General features: G+C 39.4%; 1 long non-coding RNA gene across 2 annotated transcripts; it reads left to right on the forward strand.

The window, feature by feature from the left end:
• Nucleotides 1-27: 27 nt before the first annotated feature.
• LOC120302623 lies at nt 28-16455 on the forward strand. 2 transcript variants are annotated; one of them, XR_005555177.1, is made up of 4 exons: nt 28-159; nt 1977-2040; nt 12241-12376; nt 16338-16455. It is a non-coding gene; the product is annotated as an uncharacterized LOC120302623 (long non-coding RNA). The 2 variants fall into 2 exon arrangements; XR_005555176.1 differs by having other exon boundaries at nt 86-333.
• Nucleotides 16456-18744: the final 2289 nt, after the last annotated feature.

An 18744-nucleotide genomic window follows, 5' to 3' on the forward strand; every position in this document is an offset into this window, starting at 1 on the left:
AAACCATTTTCTCCTGTTGCCAGGAGCTGCTGACGTCATAATGAAAAGAAGCGCTGGTGGATGCAACGTGGACGTAGAGTTCGCAGCGAGCTGGAATCGAGCGCGTTACGTCAAGTTCTCACAATCTGGAAACTAAATCTGGAAACTAAGTGAAACAAGGTACAGTAGTAACGAAAGAATTCACGATCAGTCCAGTGGAGAATATCGTCAAAAGCAAGACACTTTTTATATTCTTAATTACACGAAACGTTAATTGCTGCAGGAGATACAGAAGGCCAGCAGTTTGGATAGTGTTGTCTAGTGGGAAATCATTTGAAACTTCCTATAACAGAGGTCAGTGTCCAGTGAAGGGGGATCATTTTGAGGCACAAGACAGGCTGTCATTCAGCAAAACCCATCCAAATTAATCAGGCCTTACTTACCACATTTTGAAGTAAATGAAGGGCTGCATTTCCAATCTAAAGAGTGCCCATCACAACAATATCCCAAAGATGCTTTTTCACGAGGCAACTGGATTTTCTTGTTTTTCTTTGAAGATGTTTTGCTTCTTATCCAAGAAGCTGTCTGCAAGGAGTATAAATCTTTCCATTCCCCAACCATCCAGTCAGAGCTGAAGAAGCTTCTTGGATGAGAAGCAAAATGTCTTCAAAGAAAAACAAGAAAGTCCAGTTGCCTCGTGAAAAAGCACCTTTGGGACAACCATGATCTGGATGACTGAGAATCTCCATATACATCACAACAATACTAATCCCATAAGGAGGGACACCTAAATTCAGAATCTAACATTACTTTGCTTGCCATTATGTCCTTAATAGTTCTTTAATCTGCAGCCATCAGCAGAGTTGGAATAGTGCTGAGCACCATCTGATAGAAAGCATGTGTTGGTAATACAGATAGTCCTCAACGTACGACCGCAATTGAGCCCTAAATTTCTGTTGTTAAGTGTGACATTTGTTAAGTGAGTTTTGCCCCATTTTACGACCTTGCTTGCCACATATAAACTGCAGTTTATAAAGTTGTTAAGTGAATCTGGCTTCCCCATTGACTTTGCTTGTCAGAAGGTCACAAAAGGTCATCACATGACCCTGGGTTTTAGCAATGGTCATAAATATGAAGCAGTTGCCAAGCTTCTGAATTTGGATCACACGATCATGGGGATGCAGCAAAGGTTGTGACTATGAAAAACAGCCCTAAGTCACATTTTTTAGTGCTGCTGTAACTTTGAATAGTCACTAAATGAACTGTTGTAAGTTGAGGACTACCTGTATTTATTAGATGATTTATTTCAACATTGAGATTAGGTGTTATTTATAATAGTTGATTATGCTTATTCTCTTATGCACACACACAGACACATTTATTTATGTGTCCAAAACCACTTCCAGTGTTGGAATCAATAAGAAACACTTAATGAAGCAAAGCAAGAAAGAGTGATAGTGTCAGAGGAAAAAAGTAAACAGTAACATGCCAAACATTTGTTTGGCTGGAGAAAACCCCACAGCGTTCATCAAGAAGAAATGAATCGATTCTTCCAGGTGTATGCTTTTTGTCATAAATTAGAATTTCCAGAGCAGAAGTTCAAATTATATATATATATATATATATGTGTGTGTGTGTGTGTGTGTGTGTGTGTGTGTAGGAGACACAGATGTTGAACATGGTGTAAGCGTCACTTTTCCCGTTCCATAACTTAAGAAAAAAAGAGTCTGCCTTTTGCTATATAGTTAAATGAAATTCATTTGACAGATGGGAATACAGTCACTAGTTCATACAATAAACCTAATTACAGGCAATATGCACTTATAAGGAATGACAACAAAATACCAGTAACTTTAACAAACATAACTGCTGAATAGGGAACTCTGGGAGTTGAATTCTACACTTCTTAAAGTTGCCAAGATTGAGAAACACTGCTCTAATAGCAGAGCAAAAATAATATTAGTATATAATTTCTATACTTTTGATATATTATGCAGAGCAGGAGAAATGAATGTGATGACCTAGAAGTACATAACTGAAGGAAACCTACCAGGAAGACAGGTATGAAGGTGAGCAGGTAACTATTAGAGTTGCCAGGCCTCTTGATCTCCCTATATCATGCCGGAGATTTGGACTTGATGAAATGCAATGTGCCCCAGCTGTTTCTTCCACTTGATAATGACTTGGTTAGTTGCTATCTCAGATGAACTTTGGATATCCTTTCACCTTAAATGCAATGCAATGCTGTTGGATCAGACCACCCCCCATACTGTGCTAATAAAGGATGTATCTTAATTAGGCAGTCATTTGGTCTGTCTAGGTAAGGGTGCAGAGCTCCCTTTCTTACTTAGCCTAGAGCTGTTAGGTTAATTTTCCACAGTATAATTAAACAGAATTCATTTGACAGAAGCTAATAGGTTCATCAGCTCACATGACAGACCTAATTACAAGCTATGTACTACATTTATGAGGAATGCAGGTGCCTTTGGCAGGGCTGGTCCATTTCCCATCTGTCTTCCTAAGGGTAGTGCTTGTTATGTCCTGCCAAAGGCTAAATGGGAAGGTGCCCTATTCTTTGCAAGGATCTTTAATCTTGCTCACAAGCCATGAAAAACAGATTTTCCGTCTTCCGTTTAGGATATTTTTTAAAAATGAACAACCTGTTTACACAAACAAAAGTGAACCAACTTGATCATCCCTGTAATTATTCACACACATAAAGTCATTAAAAATATAAAATTCAGTATTGCACATGAATGCAAGTCTTGCCCCTAGCCCTTAATAATTTTTGATCTATTTGATCTCTCGGTTTTGGGAGAAAGCAAGTCAACCATTTAACTTTATCATTATTCCAAATTGACATTTCTTCACAGGTCAGTCTAACTGATCAACAGCATAGCAATGTATCCCATGTGGTTAATCCTGCCTTATTTTGCATCTACAGCTGCAGTATTAGACATAGTTGCATTAATGTTACAATTTTATACAGATATGAGTGCACATTCTACATATGTGCCTGATTGCAAAGAACTTAGTAGATGTAAGATGGCAATCTGAAAAGGAACTGTAGGGATATTTGACTGATTAGAATCCTTGCCTATGATTAGAATCTTAGACACAGCACTGAATTCACTGAATTAGCTATTATGCAGTGTAAAGCAATACGCAAGAAAATGGCCATTTCATAAAATCAAGAAAATCAGCTGTGATTATGAGAGATTTTATTGTGCCTGTGAAAAGCTCAGAAAAATATTACTCTGTCATTTTTGCCCTGGCATTTGATCTTCCAGATTTTAGGTCAAAACCCATACATGGTTGGTTTGCATTGTTTTCATTCTATATCCTTAAAATGTCAGCAGCAGTGTGATGCAACAAGGGCTCCTCATTGCAACTGTTTTGTTATGAAAACATCTAGTAATGATTTCAGAGAAATTTTCCACTCTTAAGACATGCATTACCCAGATGTACCATGGGGTGTCATTCCACACTGGGATTTATTTTCTTTCGAGGACCAAAACAGATAAAACATTTCTTAACCCTTGTTTTTTTCCTTGTGTGCATGCACACAGCAGAATTTATGGCCAGTATTCTTAGATACGTTTTCAATTATGCATGTCCAAGTGAAAGTAAGAAGCTGTTTTACAGCTGGTAATTTCCTCTACTTCCTGCTCTGTTGCTTTTACAGAAACCTCCCAAGTTTTCTCTCTCTTACTACTCTAAATTCTCTCTGACCAGAATCCAACTCAAAGGATGCTCCCACCAGTGGTCCTAGTGGTTAATTTTGGTTGCTTCCCTCTTCCCTTTGCAGCTTATGTCTTCCTAAAATATAGTTCAAGGGTAATAAGGCCCTGCTAGATTAATCATGATGTAGGGAAGAAGGAAGAAATGTTAAAAATGGCTTCTTTCTTGTGCTAGTGTGATCTGATAAAAAACAGAAACCGTTCTTCTGTTAACAAATGGAAGAAGCACATTTGTCATTGTAAGGTAGTTTGTATGTTTAGGCCTCTGTTGTATGATAAATAAATATATAGGATTGGGTAAGTAAATTGGATGGTTTCAGATTCAACCATATATTGAACAGATCCGCTGAAATTAATGGGACTTAAAATGATGAGATCTCAGTAAGTGCATAAGATAAAGAATTCCCCTTCTGAGCTAACAACGTGAGATAAAAATATTAGGAGAGTTAAATAGTACTTGCACATTATGTTCCATTCGGGTATGACTGTTTCTAAATTGTTCATCCTCGGCACTATGAATTACCCAAGGCACTTCCAATTTTCAGAGTTCTGGCCTTCAAGGAACAGTGATTTTAAAGCAACTGGATTCCTTCCATTCTGACACATTACAAAGTGCAAAAAAAGAGGAAAGTATCGACAACGGGCACGAAATCCTTTGATTATGCCTAAAATACTCCCCCCCCCAAAACAAATCTGAACCCACTCCACCTCTGCCCACTTTGGTGACCTCACTGGGTTGTCAATTGTGGTCCATTAAAATGAAACTGCAGTCAAAGGCCACATGTGTGATAAATTTGAAAATTGCACCACCAGACAGATCTGGAGGGCATTAAGTTGCTGATGTTGTATCTACTGTATAACTGTTTCACTTTTTTTTTAGCTCTTGTTCTTTCTTTCCTTCTTTTCCAAATGGCATTTTCAGCTGAAAACGACCATTATTAAACTGTACAAGTGAACCTTGCAAAGTTTATTTTTCCACCATGTTCCTTGGGAGTTAAAACAAGCAGGGAGCAAACTAAGCTGAAAAGGCTACCAACTGCACTCATCTAAACTTAGGAGTCCACTCTGGAGGTTACTGGGAACACTTTCATTCCTATGAGGTTGAAGCCAGGTCAAGCTAATTTGAGCTATAAGCTAATTTATTGAAAAGTGCATACCTATTCGGACAAGGCTGCCACTGAATACCTATACGGGCAAGGCTGCCACTTTTATTTACTGCCGTAGAAAATTCCTTCCTTTGGATAGGCTGGTCAGAGCCATGTACTAAGAGTGTAAATTTTCAAGTGAATTCTGCGCATCTATCTTGGCAGACCTCAAAGTATCAGCCTCAGCTCATTGGAAGGCTACAGACTGGCCCAGGCTGGTTTTGCTATTATTATTCTCTAGGTTGCAAATGGCAAGACCAATTCTGCTTTAAGACTCAGGAGCCCCAGAAGAAAAAAAAACAGGAGTCATCTACAATATACAGTGTAATAATTGCAACAGCTCCTATGTAGGATAAGCAGACAGAAAACTGGCAGAACATGTCCATGAACACCAAGTAGCAGTCAAAAGTCATGATGAAAACTCTTTAATTTCACAACATATGGACAGACTTAACCATAGTTGCAATTGGGAAACTGTGATCATGGTAGACCAAACCAAGTCCCAAAACACTAGGGAATTTCTAGAAGCCTGGGACTCTGACAAATTAGCCATTAATAGAACACTGAGAAGGAAGGACTCACTGGAGAAGAGCCTAATGCTAGGAAAGATTGAGGGCAATAGAAGAAGGAGACGACAGAGAATGAGATGGCTGGATGGAATCACTGAAGCAGTAGGCATGAGCTTGAATGGACTCCAGAAGATGGTAGAGGACAGGAAGGCCTGGAGGAACGTTGTCCATGGAGTTGCGATGGATCAGACACAACTTCGCCACTAACAACAACAACAGACACATTGATGCAAACAATATTTATATATTATGCAAAAGAAACAATCAACCAGCCAAAAAGAGACAAACGACCAAAACACCTCCCCACCAGCAATCAGCACCCAGATGAGCATAGATTAACTCTAAGATTAACATCAAAGCAACGATCAAGTAAATAATACCCCAATCAAGGAATTGCCAAACAAGCCATCAGGAAACACTCCAACCCAAAACCATCAGAGGGTAAGCCTCTAGAACAGAAGTCCCCAAACACTGGGTTGCAGCCCACTACCAGGCGGTGGCCTATTCACAACTGGGCTGCACAAGTGGTGGGCCTGTATGCACAACCATGCACACATAGCTCAATTTTTGCAAGGCGGCATGCGTGCAGTTCAACTTGCGCAAGTCAAGCTGCTTGTACATGTGCGCTGGCCTACTGCTTGTGCAAGTTGAGCTGTGCTGCATGCCGGCCCACCGCTCACGTAGCCCGGTTCCCATCAGCTGCCAAGCTGCAAAGGTTGGGGACCACTGTACTAGAATGTAAACTGAGAACAAACCCCACTCCTTATTAGCACTGATAATGTTGCCTACTTTGGGTAATAAAAACAACCAAGCTCAGGGAGCACCAAGGACTCCTCATTTCAACCCTGAGCTACAAATATTCTCCTTTATTGATCCTGAAATCACAATACAAGGTCAGCTCTTTCATATCTGCATGGAGTATCACAATACAGGTCAAGATGGTACATTATAGTTTTTATCGTTTGGCATGCCCACCCTTCCCCTGGTAGGTGCCACGCTGAGCCAATCTAAACTGTTCTTCACATACGTAGAAAATTAACTTTAAAAACCCTAATGAATTCAATTAAACTGCATATTGCTTGCCCGAATTTTAGGTTTAAAGTACTGAGGCCTCTCTTATAACAAAGTCAGATTCCTACTTGAATGGATAGGATGAGATAATGATTGTCAGGCTTCTCCCAAACAATACAAGCAGTGGTGGGATTCAAATATGTGAAAACTGGTTCTCTGTGTGGATGCCACTTCCGGAAGTCTGTTCTGGGCCTGGTCAACAAAAAAATAGCGACCGGTTCTGCTGAACTGGTGTGAACTGATTGAATCCCACCACTGAATACAAGTATTAGAAACCTCCCAGATGTTGCATCAAGGACATATTAATTGACAAGTTATATTTGTTGCAAGAACTAAAAAATCCATTTAAACATCTATAAAATATTAAGTCATGTATGTATTTGTATGTGTTTAATAGTTACATATTATACTTATGCAATGCACGCCATATTTATAGTAGAAGCAGGATTCACTTTTCATATCTCTTCTCTTCCTGGGAAGTGTAATAATAATAATAATAATAATAATAATAATAATAATAATAATAGTCCCCCAGTGAGGCACTACCTTGACGTGGTTGTGGGGCTTGTGTACTCTGAGGAAGATGAGAGCTATGCCAGAGGTTCAACCATACTGGACAGGTCTCATCAGAGGAGTCAGACAAAGAGTGTCTCTCCCATAAAAAATATGGTGAGACGTAAATTTCAGAATGCCATACCGGCTCGGACGTCGCCCGGGTTAACAAGGTCCGCACTAGATATTGGAGTTCCTGGATATCTGGTGAAAAATGGGTTACAGGACTCAGGACTGTTGGCTGAGCAACCAGGGCCAGCAGCTGCAGAACTACTGGAAGAAAAGGTGTTTACCCGTCGCAGATACACAGTGATGGAAAACAAAGAAATAATGATCTGTTACTACAGATCAAGTCCAACAAGAAGAGGATATCTAAAACGAATGCACCAGTTCTGGAAAGAACAACATCCAGAATCAGAAATAACAGAACAGAGACTAGCAGATCAACGCCGATTTATAACACGAAATAAAGTATTCACAGAAACAGAATTGGACGAACTGCAAAGGTTTACCCAGGGCAAAGAAATCAAAGCCTTACCAGAAGTAATTCAGAATGTAGAGGCAAACCAGGGGGAGTTGGCAGTGAAGGAATCCAGCAGAGATATACAACTGTTCTCATTTGGAAACCAGGCACCTCTACCTCAGGAAGAACAAAACCCTCTAACTAAAGAAATAAAAGAATTGAAACAAAGAATAACTGAGCATCTAGAACAGCACAAAAACAACAGAATAAGGCTACCTGCATTGAAGCTTGTTCCAAAGAAACAGCTAGCACAAGCATTAAAAGATGCAAATATTGCAATATCAAGTATAAGCACCAATTCACTGCAAGAAACAAACCAACTAATGTACAGCACAGCTGCAGTTATAACAGAATACCTGGGATGCAAAATCAACAAAGAAGAAAAACAAACAAACAGTGCACCAGAAAAATGGAAGGTTAGACTAGAAAATAAGATCAGCAAGTTAAGATCACATGCAAGCAAGCTAGAACAGATGAAAGAAAAGAAGCTGAAGAACAAGAAGACCAAAGAATACCTAATCAAGAAATACCACTTAGAAACAAGGAAGATCAAGGAAGCACTGGAAATAATAAAGCAACAAATAACAGCTATAGCCAGGAAAATCAGTAGATATGAAGCTCGAATTGCAAACTATAGGCAGAACCTCCAATTTCAATCCAATCAGAAACGTTTCTACCAATCCATCAATGGAGAAACTGCAAAGAATCAGTCAGTACCTGACAAGGAAGAAACAGTGCAGTTCTGGAAGCAGATATGGGATAACCCAAAGAAATACAACAAGGATGCGGCTTGGTTAAAAGAGGTGGATGCAAATAAAACAGAAGTTGAAATGAAAGAACTAGTAATAACAACAAAAATGGTAGAAAAAAGAGCAAAGAAAATCAAAAATTGGTCAGCACCAGGTGAAGATGAACTGCATGGGTTTTGGTTGAAACATCTAACTGTTATACACCCACTCATTGCCAAGCAGTTCAACAATATACTACAAGGAGGAGAAATTGAAAAGTGGCTAACAACTGGGAAAACCTACCTAATAATGAAAAATCCAGCAAAAGGGGCAACACCAGGTAACTACAGGCCAATTACCTGCTTACCAACAACTTTCAAATTACTAACTGGTGTGGTAGCTGATGCAGTACAACAGCATCTAGTTGAAAACAATCTCTTTCCACCTGAGCAGAAAGGAAACCGCCCCAATAGCAGAGGAACAAAAGATCAACTCCTAATAGACAAAATGATCTTGGAAAACTGCAAGAGAAGGAAGACCAACCTGAATGTGGCATGGATTGACTACAAAAAGGCATTTGACTCTCTGCCACATGATTGGATAATAAAGTGCCTAGAAATAACAGGAGTCAGTAGAAACATCAGAAAATTTGTGCAAAGATCGATGGCACAATGGAAGACACAGTTGCAGATCAATGGTGAGAGGCTGGGAGAGGTTAATATCAAGAGAGGAATATTTCAAGGAGATTCATTATCACCATTACTATTTGTTATTGCACTGTTTCCTCTGTCAACAATACTGAATAACTCAGGACATGGCTATCAAACATCAAAAACATCTGCCAGACTATCCCACCTCCTTTATATGGATGATCTGAAGCTGTATGGAAAAACATCATCTGAAATAGAATCGCTGCTCAACACTGTCCGTATATATAGCCAAGATATTGTAATGGAGTTTGGCTTGGACAAATGTGCCACACTTACTATCAAACAAGGAAAAATAATGAAAACTGAAGGAATCAAGATGCCCCACGAAAATAACATTAAGAGTCTGGATGAGGAAGAGTACTACAAATACTTGGGTATCCTTCAAGCTGACAACATCAAGCACACTGAAGTCAAGAAAAAGATTAGAGGTGAATACATCAAGAGAGTGAAGAAGATCTTAAAATCCAAACTCAATGGAGGAAATACCATAAAGGCAATCAACACCTGGGCAATCCCAGTCATTAGGTACACAGCTGGAATAGTGGACTGGACTCAAGCAGAACTAAAAGCAATGGATAGGCAGACCAGAAAAATAATGACAATGAATCATGCCCTTCATCCACGCAGTGACATTGATAGACTTTATCTACCAAGGCAAATAGGTGGGCGTGGAATGCTACAAGTACATCAGATGGTTGAAGAAGAAAAAATGGCTTTGGAAGAATATCTGAAGAACAATGATGAAGATGCACTGAAATTAGTATATCAGGAAGGCTTACTAACTACTGGAGAGACCAAACTGGCCTACAAGAAAGACCAAATGAAGAACAGAATAGAGGCATGGGAAGACAAAGCACTACATGGCCAATACATGAAAAAAATAGCTGGGAAAGCAGATAATAATAAAACCTGGCAATGGCTAAGAGCAGGAAAATTGAAGAAAGAGACCGAGGGACTAATTCTGGCTGCACAAGACCAAGCCTTAAGGACAAATGCATACAAAGTCAAAATTGAGAAGACAGCAACAGACAGTAAGTGCCGCCTATGCAAAGAAGCTGAAGAAACAGTGGACCACTTGGTAAGCTGTTGCAAGAAGATTGCACAGACTGATTACAAGCAGCGGCATGACAAAGTAGCAACAATGGTGCATTGGAAGATCTGCAAAAAATATCATTTGCCTGTAAGCAAAAACTGGTGGAATCATAAAATAGAGAAAGTCATAGAAAATGATAAAATTAAACTGCTCTGGGACTTCAGAATTCAAACAGACAAGCACCTGCAACATAACACCCCAGACTTAACAATTGTCGATAAGAAAGACAAAAAAGTCTGGATAGTGGACGTGGCAGTGCCTGGAGATAGCAGAATAGAAGAGAAAGAACTGGAGAAGATAACAAAATACAAAGACCTACAAATAGAAATAGAAAGACTGTGGCAAAAGCAAGCAAGGGTAGTACCAATAGTCATAGGCTCCTTGGGTGCAATCCCAAAACAACTGGAGCACCACTTGAACACCATTGGCATTGACAAATTCGCTATTAGTCAATTGCAAAAGGCGGCCTTATTAGGAACTGCTTCCATCCTGCGACGATATCTGTAATACCATCAAACATCCACATCTGCCTATCCCAGGTCCTGGGTAAGGACTCGATAGGTAGACAAAATGCCAAATCCAGTCTGAACATCTGGCTGACTGTGCGATGATCGATAATAATAGTAATAGTAATAAAAAAGTTGGATGGAACCTTGGAGGTCATCTAGTCTAACCCCCTGCTCAGGCAGGAAACCTTATACCATTTCAGACAAATGGCTGTCCAGTGTCTTCTTAAAAACTTCCAGTGTTGGAGCATTCACTGCTTCTGGAGGCAGGTTGTTCCACTGGTTAATTGTTCTAAGTGTCAGGAAGTTTCTCCTTAGTTCTAGGTTGCTTCTCTCCTTGATTAGTTTCCATCCATTGCTTCTTGTCCTGCCTTCAGGTGCTTTGGAAAATAGCTTGACTCCCTCTTCTTTGTGGCAGCCCATTTGCTTCTAATTTTATTGCTTCTGGCCCTAAAGGGCATTAATTCAAGATTAAATGCCCAGGACCACCAACAAATCAGTAAGCGTACTTCAGAGCAGAGCATCTCAAGGTGAGAATACAGACATTTTTGGGTGGTATCAATGCTGGGAAGAAAGGAGTATAATCTTCCAATGTGCTGATATCTGACTACTTTCTAAAAAATGGAAATAAATGCTACAGGCTGGTTGTGTTGATACCAATCTTGATTATTAAATTAACCCATCTTCCAAGCTCATTCAATACTTTAAAGCCTACAGTAACCAAATAGGTCAGGATAACACTCCATATTACCTCACAACATGCTATGTTCACACCTGTAAGTCACAAACTAATTCTAATATTTTGTGCCAATGCAACCATTAGATATTTTCTGCATTAAATGTGTTGTATGTAATTCGTATGTGTTAGGTATCATGGAGAAGATAGAGAGAATAACAGAATTAGAAGGGACCTTGGAGGTCTTCTAGTCCAACCCCCCTGCTCACGCAGGAAATCCTATACCATTTCAGACAAATGATTGTCCAATCTCTTCTTAAAAATCTCCAGCATCCACAACTTCTGGAAGCAAGCCATTCCAATGATTGTTTTAACTGTCAGGAAATCTCTCCTTAGTTCTAGGTTGCTTCTCTCTTTAATTAGTTTCCATCCATTGCTTCTTGTCCTGCCCTCAGGTGTTTTGGAGAATAGGTTGACCCCCTCTTCTTTGTGGCAGCCCCTGAGATATTGGAACACTGCTATCATGTCCCCCCTTGTCCTTTTCTTCATTAAACTAGACATACACATATTGTATGTACTGTGGCCATGTAGAAAGTGGTGCTGCAAAGTTCCATTTCAAAATGGCCATTTAGGGAGGACAAGGAAGAAAATGTCTGAATAATATATGATTATTTTTCAGGAACACTCACAGTTACAATTATTCAACCCTGGATGTCCAAGTATCTGCCGATAATAATGCATTTTTACAGCTCAAGTAGTTGTTAAGAGACCTAGAACCTGATTAGACCAGGTTTTCTAAGATTATTTGGAAATTCCAATGACCAAATATTAAAGTTTCAGTTTTCTTTCTCTGGAAGTTCTAAGCAGCTAAACTCTTTCGTTTGATTCCAATCAACATTCAAACTGCAAGGATCCAGCTCAATGATCAATCGTTTTTATCTCCCCAAGGTCTCACCTTCACAAAGTTCCATGAACCAGGATGTCAGCAGATCCTGGAGGCTGTTTTGCAGTTAAAAGGCCACTTGTGTCAATATTGCATCTAATTGCTCTCCCTGAGTTTTCCCGTCCACTATTTGTACCACAGGTCAGTACCCTGTATGGTGATAAGATTGTTATTAGGGATGACCACTTTAATATATGGGATGATAACACAGAGGACATCTTCTTCTTCCAAAGTAACTCCATTCAGTCTGAGTGAGTGGGGTGTTTTTTGTCAAAGTTTTTTTTTTTTGAAAAAAAAAATCCCCCCCCCTTTTGTCTAGTTAGGGCTTATGAAACCTTAGGTTGAACAGATTTTTTTTTAAAAAAATAGCTGAATAATGTCTCTACTAAGGTTTAGAATCAACCTTGAGCATGGCCAAAAAGAATTATAAATCATACTCTGTGTTGTTATCATCACATCTTTTTTATATAACATAAGGATTTTTCTGGATCAGAAAAAGACTTATTTTATTCCAGCACCTTATTTCCTATAGCAAACAATAAAATACTAGCAAGAACCCTCATAGCCAGACTTGAGGACAATAGTACTTTATTTTTCTCCATGTTGGTTGTGATTTTAGAGGGACCACATAGCTACTTGATCCATAGCTGTTGGAGGTCTTATTCTCCACAAACATGTCCATTTACTTTTTTAAAGCCTTCAAATGTCATCCCAGTTAGATGAATCCATTTCCTGATCTGAAATGGGTAAAGTGTTCTGTTTTTTCTTTCCCTACAAATGGTCACCCAGAATAGCTAGAACATAGAACCAAGAAAAAAAAGCAATTAAAGTTGGAATAATGCAGAGATTCAGTGGTGGATAGTTCTGAATTTGTTGACACTTGATTTTTCTATTGACTCATTTTTGATTATGTGTCATCAAATTGATGTCGGTTCTTAGCAACCTAGCAATAGATTTTCTCCAGAACAAGCTGTCCATAACCTGGTCCTTCAGATATTCCATTTGTGCGTGCTGTAACTGAGACCATGCACCTTGTAGAGGGTATGCAAAGGTTATCCAGACTGATTCAAAGTTCATGTCCAGTGCTGGGGGAAAAGCACAATCCTGTGTGGATTACTCCGAAGCAGTGCAATTTACAGGGCTGTTCAGTTCTTCAGATTTAAGGGCTTTGGCATCTGCTGGGGTATGAACATAGCAAATGTTTACAATCCCTGCCCACTCCAAACACATTTTTGCCTTTGAATCTAAAGCACTTTAGAGTCCTACAATTGAGCTCTATGTCCAAATCAAGCATGAAGCTGAAAACATGAATAGCTATAATGTTCTTGTTTTCTAATAGAAGAAGATGGAAATTGCATGCTGGATTTCCATATTGGATGGGGATGAGTGATGTTAAAATTTATTAAAACCGATGCAGATATTTTGATGAAGAAGAAATGACCGGCAATGATAGTTTCTACAATGAGGAAGACTTATGACACATTTCAGACTGCTTGCTTAAAGAAGTTTCAGTCAGGGAAGCCCTATTTGTAAAAAAAAATAAAAAATGATACTCTTTCCCGAATGAACGGATGGGGGTGGTACTATGATCAGGAGTAGAGAAAGACATATAAGAGGGAAAATTCTTGGTTTTGATATAAAAGCAGATTTGAGGATGGGTGGGAAAATCACATAACCACTCAGGGCAAAGTGTAGGGGAAAAATAAAACAAAAAACTCATGGACCAAATGATAAAGTTAAGAGGTTTCCACCTCTCTCTGTTTTATCTATCCCACAAAAGGACTAATAGTAGTCTGACTGTTTAAAGGCAGATCTTCTCCGTTTACCTTTTCCTGTCATGTAAAATGGTGATTTCCATTGCAATTCCTAAAGTTATTGGCTCCAGATGAAGATATCAAGACCGGAGATTTGTGGAGAAACAGAATGAAATTGGACCTGTCCACTTTGCCTCTGGGAAATGAAAATGTGTTCCTTATTATAGTACTCCACTCTGACGTGGGATCCATAATTTGGCTGAGTCCAGTGCATTTATGACATGGAGACCACACTGCTGTCAAAGCATTAAAAGTAAACAGGAGCCTCCATCCTCCAGTTCATCCATTCTTTCTTTAGAAAAGAAGCGCTCAGATGAAGCTTTAGGAAGCCCAGAGATACACGAATAGCTGGAAATTAAGATTCAACCCTTAGTCAATTGTCAGTTTCTCAGTTTGGTTAAACCAGACACAGCAAAAATGGCACCTGGTTGCAACTGCAATAGTTAAACAAAATGCAGAGGTAGAGGAAGGTAGGAGGGTGAAGGTTCATTCTCTGAGCTTGGGGGTTGGTTTCTGAACATTAGGTAGGTAACATCTTCATCAGAGTTTAGGGCAGGGGTCCCCAACCCCCGGTCCATGGACCGGCACCTGTCTGCAACATGCCAGCAACCGGGCCATGCAAACAAGCAAAGCCCCATATGGGATGCAGGCAGCACATGAAACCACACCCCCTCTGGTCTGCGGGAAAAACCTCTCTCCACGGAAACAATCCCTGGTGTTGAAAAGGTTGGGGGCCCCTGGTTTAGGGGATGTTAGTGTCAGTGTTCTTCTAAACAGCTCGGAGAACGAACCTTCACCCTCATCCTACACCTGAGCTACAGATATTCGCCACTATTGCAAAGGAAAATATGCTTCACTGTCCCTGGATATGTTGCCTAATATAGTAGCCCTATTTTTAAATGGCAATAATCAACTGTCTAAAACATTCCTTGATGTCTAATGGCATTTGCTCAACAATCTGCTTGACTTCCTGAGGACTAGGCAGAAACTCTGGGCACAGAACCAGAAGGAGTTCTTTCCCAGGTGTATTCAGTTAGGAGGATACCGCTTCATTAAACCGCACTAATTTACTCCACCCCTTGTTGTACTTTACAATCCATAGAGAGTACAAACATTTTAGCTGACACCTGATCCGGCTATAAATAGAAGGGCTGCTGCAGCTGTTCTTGTCTTGCAGCAGCACTGATGGAAATAAGCTGCTGTGGAACTGATTGCTTTGCTGAAGGGAGCTAGGACCTGAAGATTCCTAGTCTAAAAGAAGGATACTTCTGGTTTCATCTGTTTGATTTAGCATTCTTCCAACAAAGTCCCAAAATGGGACTTCTTGGTGGAAGGAATGGTCCCTGCTGTGTTTTGTTGCTCTGAGGAAGCTCTATGACTTTAGGTGATTGGATACCCAAACTCCGCCATCTGATTGAGCTGGTGTGTGAAAGAGACAACGGCAATGATCAGTCTACCCCTTGAATAGGAGTTAGATGCAATGTCTGGTTCTCAGTATGTTGCTAATGCCATTTCTTATGGAATCTAACCAGCATAGGCAAAGGGAAAGCTGATAGGAGTTCCATTCCAATGACATCAGGAGGGCCATAGCATGAGTTATATGACGGGGAGATGACTTCCCGTAACTTCAGGCAGATTGTATTGCGAATCTATACATCCATAGGCTGGTTGTTATATTTGTGCTTGTTATCCCTAGTTATCTTTCAATCTGCCCTCCAGCACTGACACTTAGATTCAACACATCTTGAAACAAAGTTCCTACTTAGCTTTAACTCTCCTGGTTGTGCCTTTGATTGCAATATCAAAGAAATTATTAATGACAACACTTACCTGGCCCCTTAAAAATCTTTGATTACTTATTTCTGCAGATCATAATTATATGATTATGCTAGGTCCTTCCCCACCCCTTGTCTGAATTAGCAACTGTACTAGGAATTAAGCCCTGAGGATTTAGGCCACTTGCAAACTCGGCTATTGAATGCCAACCATTACATTTTCCTATAAGTAGTATGCTCCTATGCATATCCACTTAAAGGTAAGTCCCACTGAGATCCACCAGACTTGCCCACAGGAAAAACTGTCTAAAACTAACCTAACTGACCTTTTCCCAGGTACATAATATTTCCTTCTGTAGAATTGATAATACTTCTGAATATCTTTGGCCAGCAGTGTAACATGTATTTCATCAGTTTGCATTTCCTTTATTGTGGTAGCCATAGCTATATGTTCAAAATCATTTTATGTCTGATCTAGTTTTCTGCTCTTGTGCAACCATTCTGTTTTTCAAGCCATCTACTTGCAATCCCACTTTGGGCAAACAGCTGAGGTTCATGCTGTTGGAATGACGTCAAAGCCTGCAATCGCCTCACTATATATCATTTCAACACCAGCAGTGGTAAGGTTTCCAGGTGAGATTGCAGCTGCTGTCACTGAATGATCAAAATCACATTAGGAGAGTTCGATCTCCTCACAGCATGGTTAATGGTTACCAAAAGGGAACATATGCGAGTGAGATTTACCAAAGCTTGTATTGCTACCTCCTCTCCTTTTCTTTGGCAATAAAAGTCAGAAATTTCTGTAGTCAACAGAAAACTGCAAAGTGCCTCTAAGAAGAATAGGAACTGATGCACATTCCAGCTATTTAAAACTCATTATCCAGAAGTAATAATAATGATGATGATGATGATGATGTTAGAAGGGACCTTGGAGGTCATCTAGTCCAACCCCCTGGTCAGGTAGGATTTGGACTAGATGACCTCCAAGACTCCTTCCATCATTATCATCAATAATAATAATAATAATAATGCATTATCCTGAAAAATAAAATACAGGTTTTGATAGTGATTGAGATGGATGCTTAAAATGAATGAATCAGTAACTGGATAAAATTATACATGATTCATAAATTAAAATAAAAGTTGAACATCAAAAGCTAATTTAAATTAAATGCCTAGAAACTTTAACAAATAATTATTTGTTAAATAATATATAACATTTTGGGGATGGTAGAAAACTATTAGAAATACAATATGTATTAATTAGATTTTAAAAAAATATTTTTATGTTCTTTGTTTTAGTGATGAAGATAGAAGGAAAACAATATGTAGGGAAATAGTTGTGTATCATTGAGTTTAGGAGTCATAGTACTAGGGCTTAATCAAGTGTCTTAAGTAACAGCAACACAAGCTCTCCTTAATATTATTTTCACTAAATAAGGTGATAATGAAGAAGAAGGGTTGCTTGGGGTGACAAAGTTTTAGGATGTATTGGCTGGGTAGAGATTCTATAGAATTAAATTGTGGAAAGGGGCTAGTTCAATCCTCAAGTCCAATCCTTTGCCCAATGCAGGAACCCAATGCATCTGTAATATAGTTGCCCAGCCTTTACCTGCTTCTATTTAGCAGCTTCCTGGAAACTGATCTGTTTGCCTTTGCTCAGGGTAAAGCTTGAATCCAATTCTTGTACAAGGTAGTTTTCATATGTTTACCGCCAGCTTTCATTATCAAGAAGAAAAAAGAAGGCTGGAAGGCTCCCGTTCTAGATAAAGAGAGGCGGCAGAATGAAGCAATCCTTTAGGCAAGGTAAGCTGGAGCAAGTTAGAACAATAATTGTGTTGCAGCATAGCTTGCAGCATTTTTGGTGGGGTAGCACTCTTGATCTCTAATGATGTGTTTATTATGGCTTGTAGTAGACTAGCAGGTCTTTTGCAGCATTCATCTATGTTCTGGCATAGTTTGGGAAATACTGACTGATAGGCATTATCCATCTTGTCCAGGATCCAGGACAATTTCATACTGAGTATATAATTTCCAGGAATGCAATGCTACAAGCATTGTTGAAGGGTAAGATTCTTCCAGCCCAGCCCCTTGGCTCTCTCAACCAATTGCAATAAATATTAGTGTCTCAAAATGTATAAAAAAGATTACAGTATGTGCCACCTTCTTTTAGTTGCTTGATTTTGATTTTCCCTCAGAGTTACCATTTTTTGGACCAATTGCAAATACATACCCTAAATATTTTGTAGAAGAAGAGAACAATTCTTGAGTTCTTTATTATTAACCAGCCTTGAAACAACCTGCATTGGCTACCTGTCTATTTCCAGAGCTTAGTGTAAAAAAATCCTTATTTAGCATCCTCAAACAAATGAAGATCTTGGTTCCTTGAAGAATTGTTCTACCCGAACCTGTTTCTGTTCCTGGTCCAGTGCCTGCTGATACTACACTGCCTTCCATTGCTTTTGGAGTTCTAGTATGCTCAGAGCTAGACAACTTAACACTTCCATTTTAATTTCCCACTATGTAATTATAGTAACACAGCATATGGATCAAAATCAGTAAAAGTGACAGGAAGAGATGTGTCAAAAGTATGGAAAGGCTGGGCCATTACATGCTTGGGAAATAAGGATAGAAAGCCAGTGAAGGTGGTTTGAGCTGCAAGTGAGTAAATATGGCATTAGAGAGTTGGATAGGTATGAGTGAAAGTAATAGCACTTAGACTTATATATCACCCCATAATGCTTTACAGTACTCTCTGTGAAACTTACAATATAAGCATTATTTGCATATTGCCCCCAACAAACTGGGTCTTCATTTTACCGACAGAAGAATCGAAGGTTTAATCAACCTTGAGCCCTATCAGGATCGAACTCCAGACTGTGGGCAGAGTTAGCCCAGAATACTGCACTCTAACCATTGT

This window comes from Crotalus tigris, unplaced genomic scaffold, assembly GCF_016545835.1.
Source record: "Crotalus tigris isolate CLP2741 ecotype Arizona unplaced genomic scaffold, ASM1654583v1 scf7180000024437.13266115, whole genome shotgun sequence".
NCBI classification, from domain to species: Eukaryota; Metazoa; Chordata; class Lepidosauria; order Squamata; family Viperidae; genus Crotalus; species Crotalus tigris.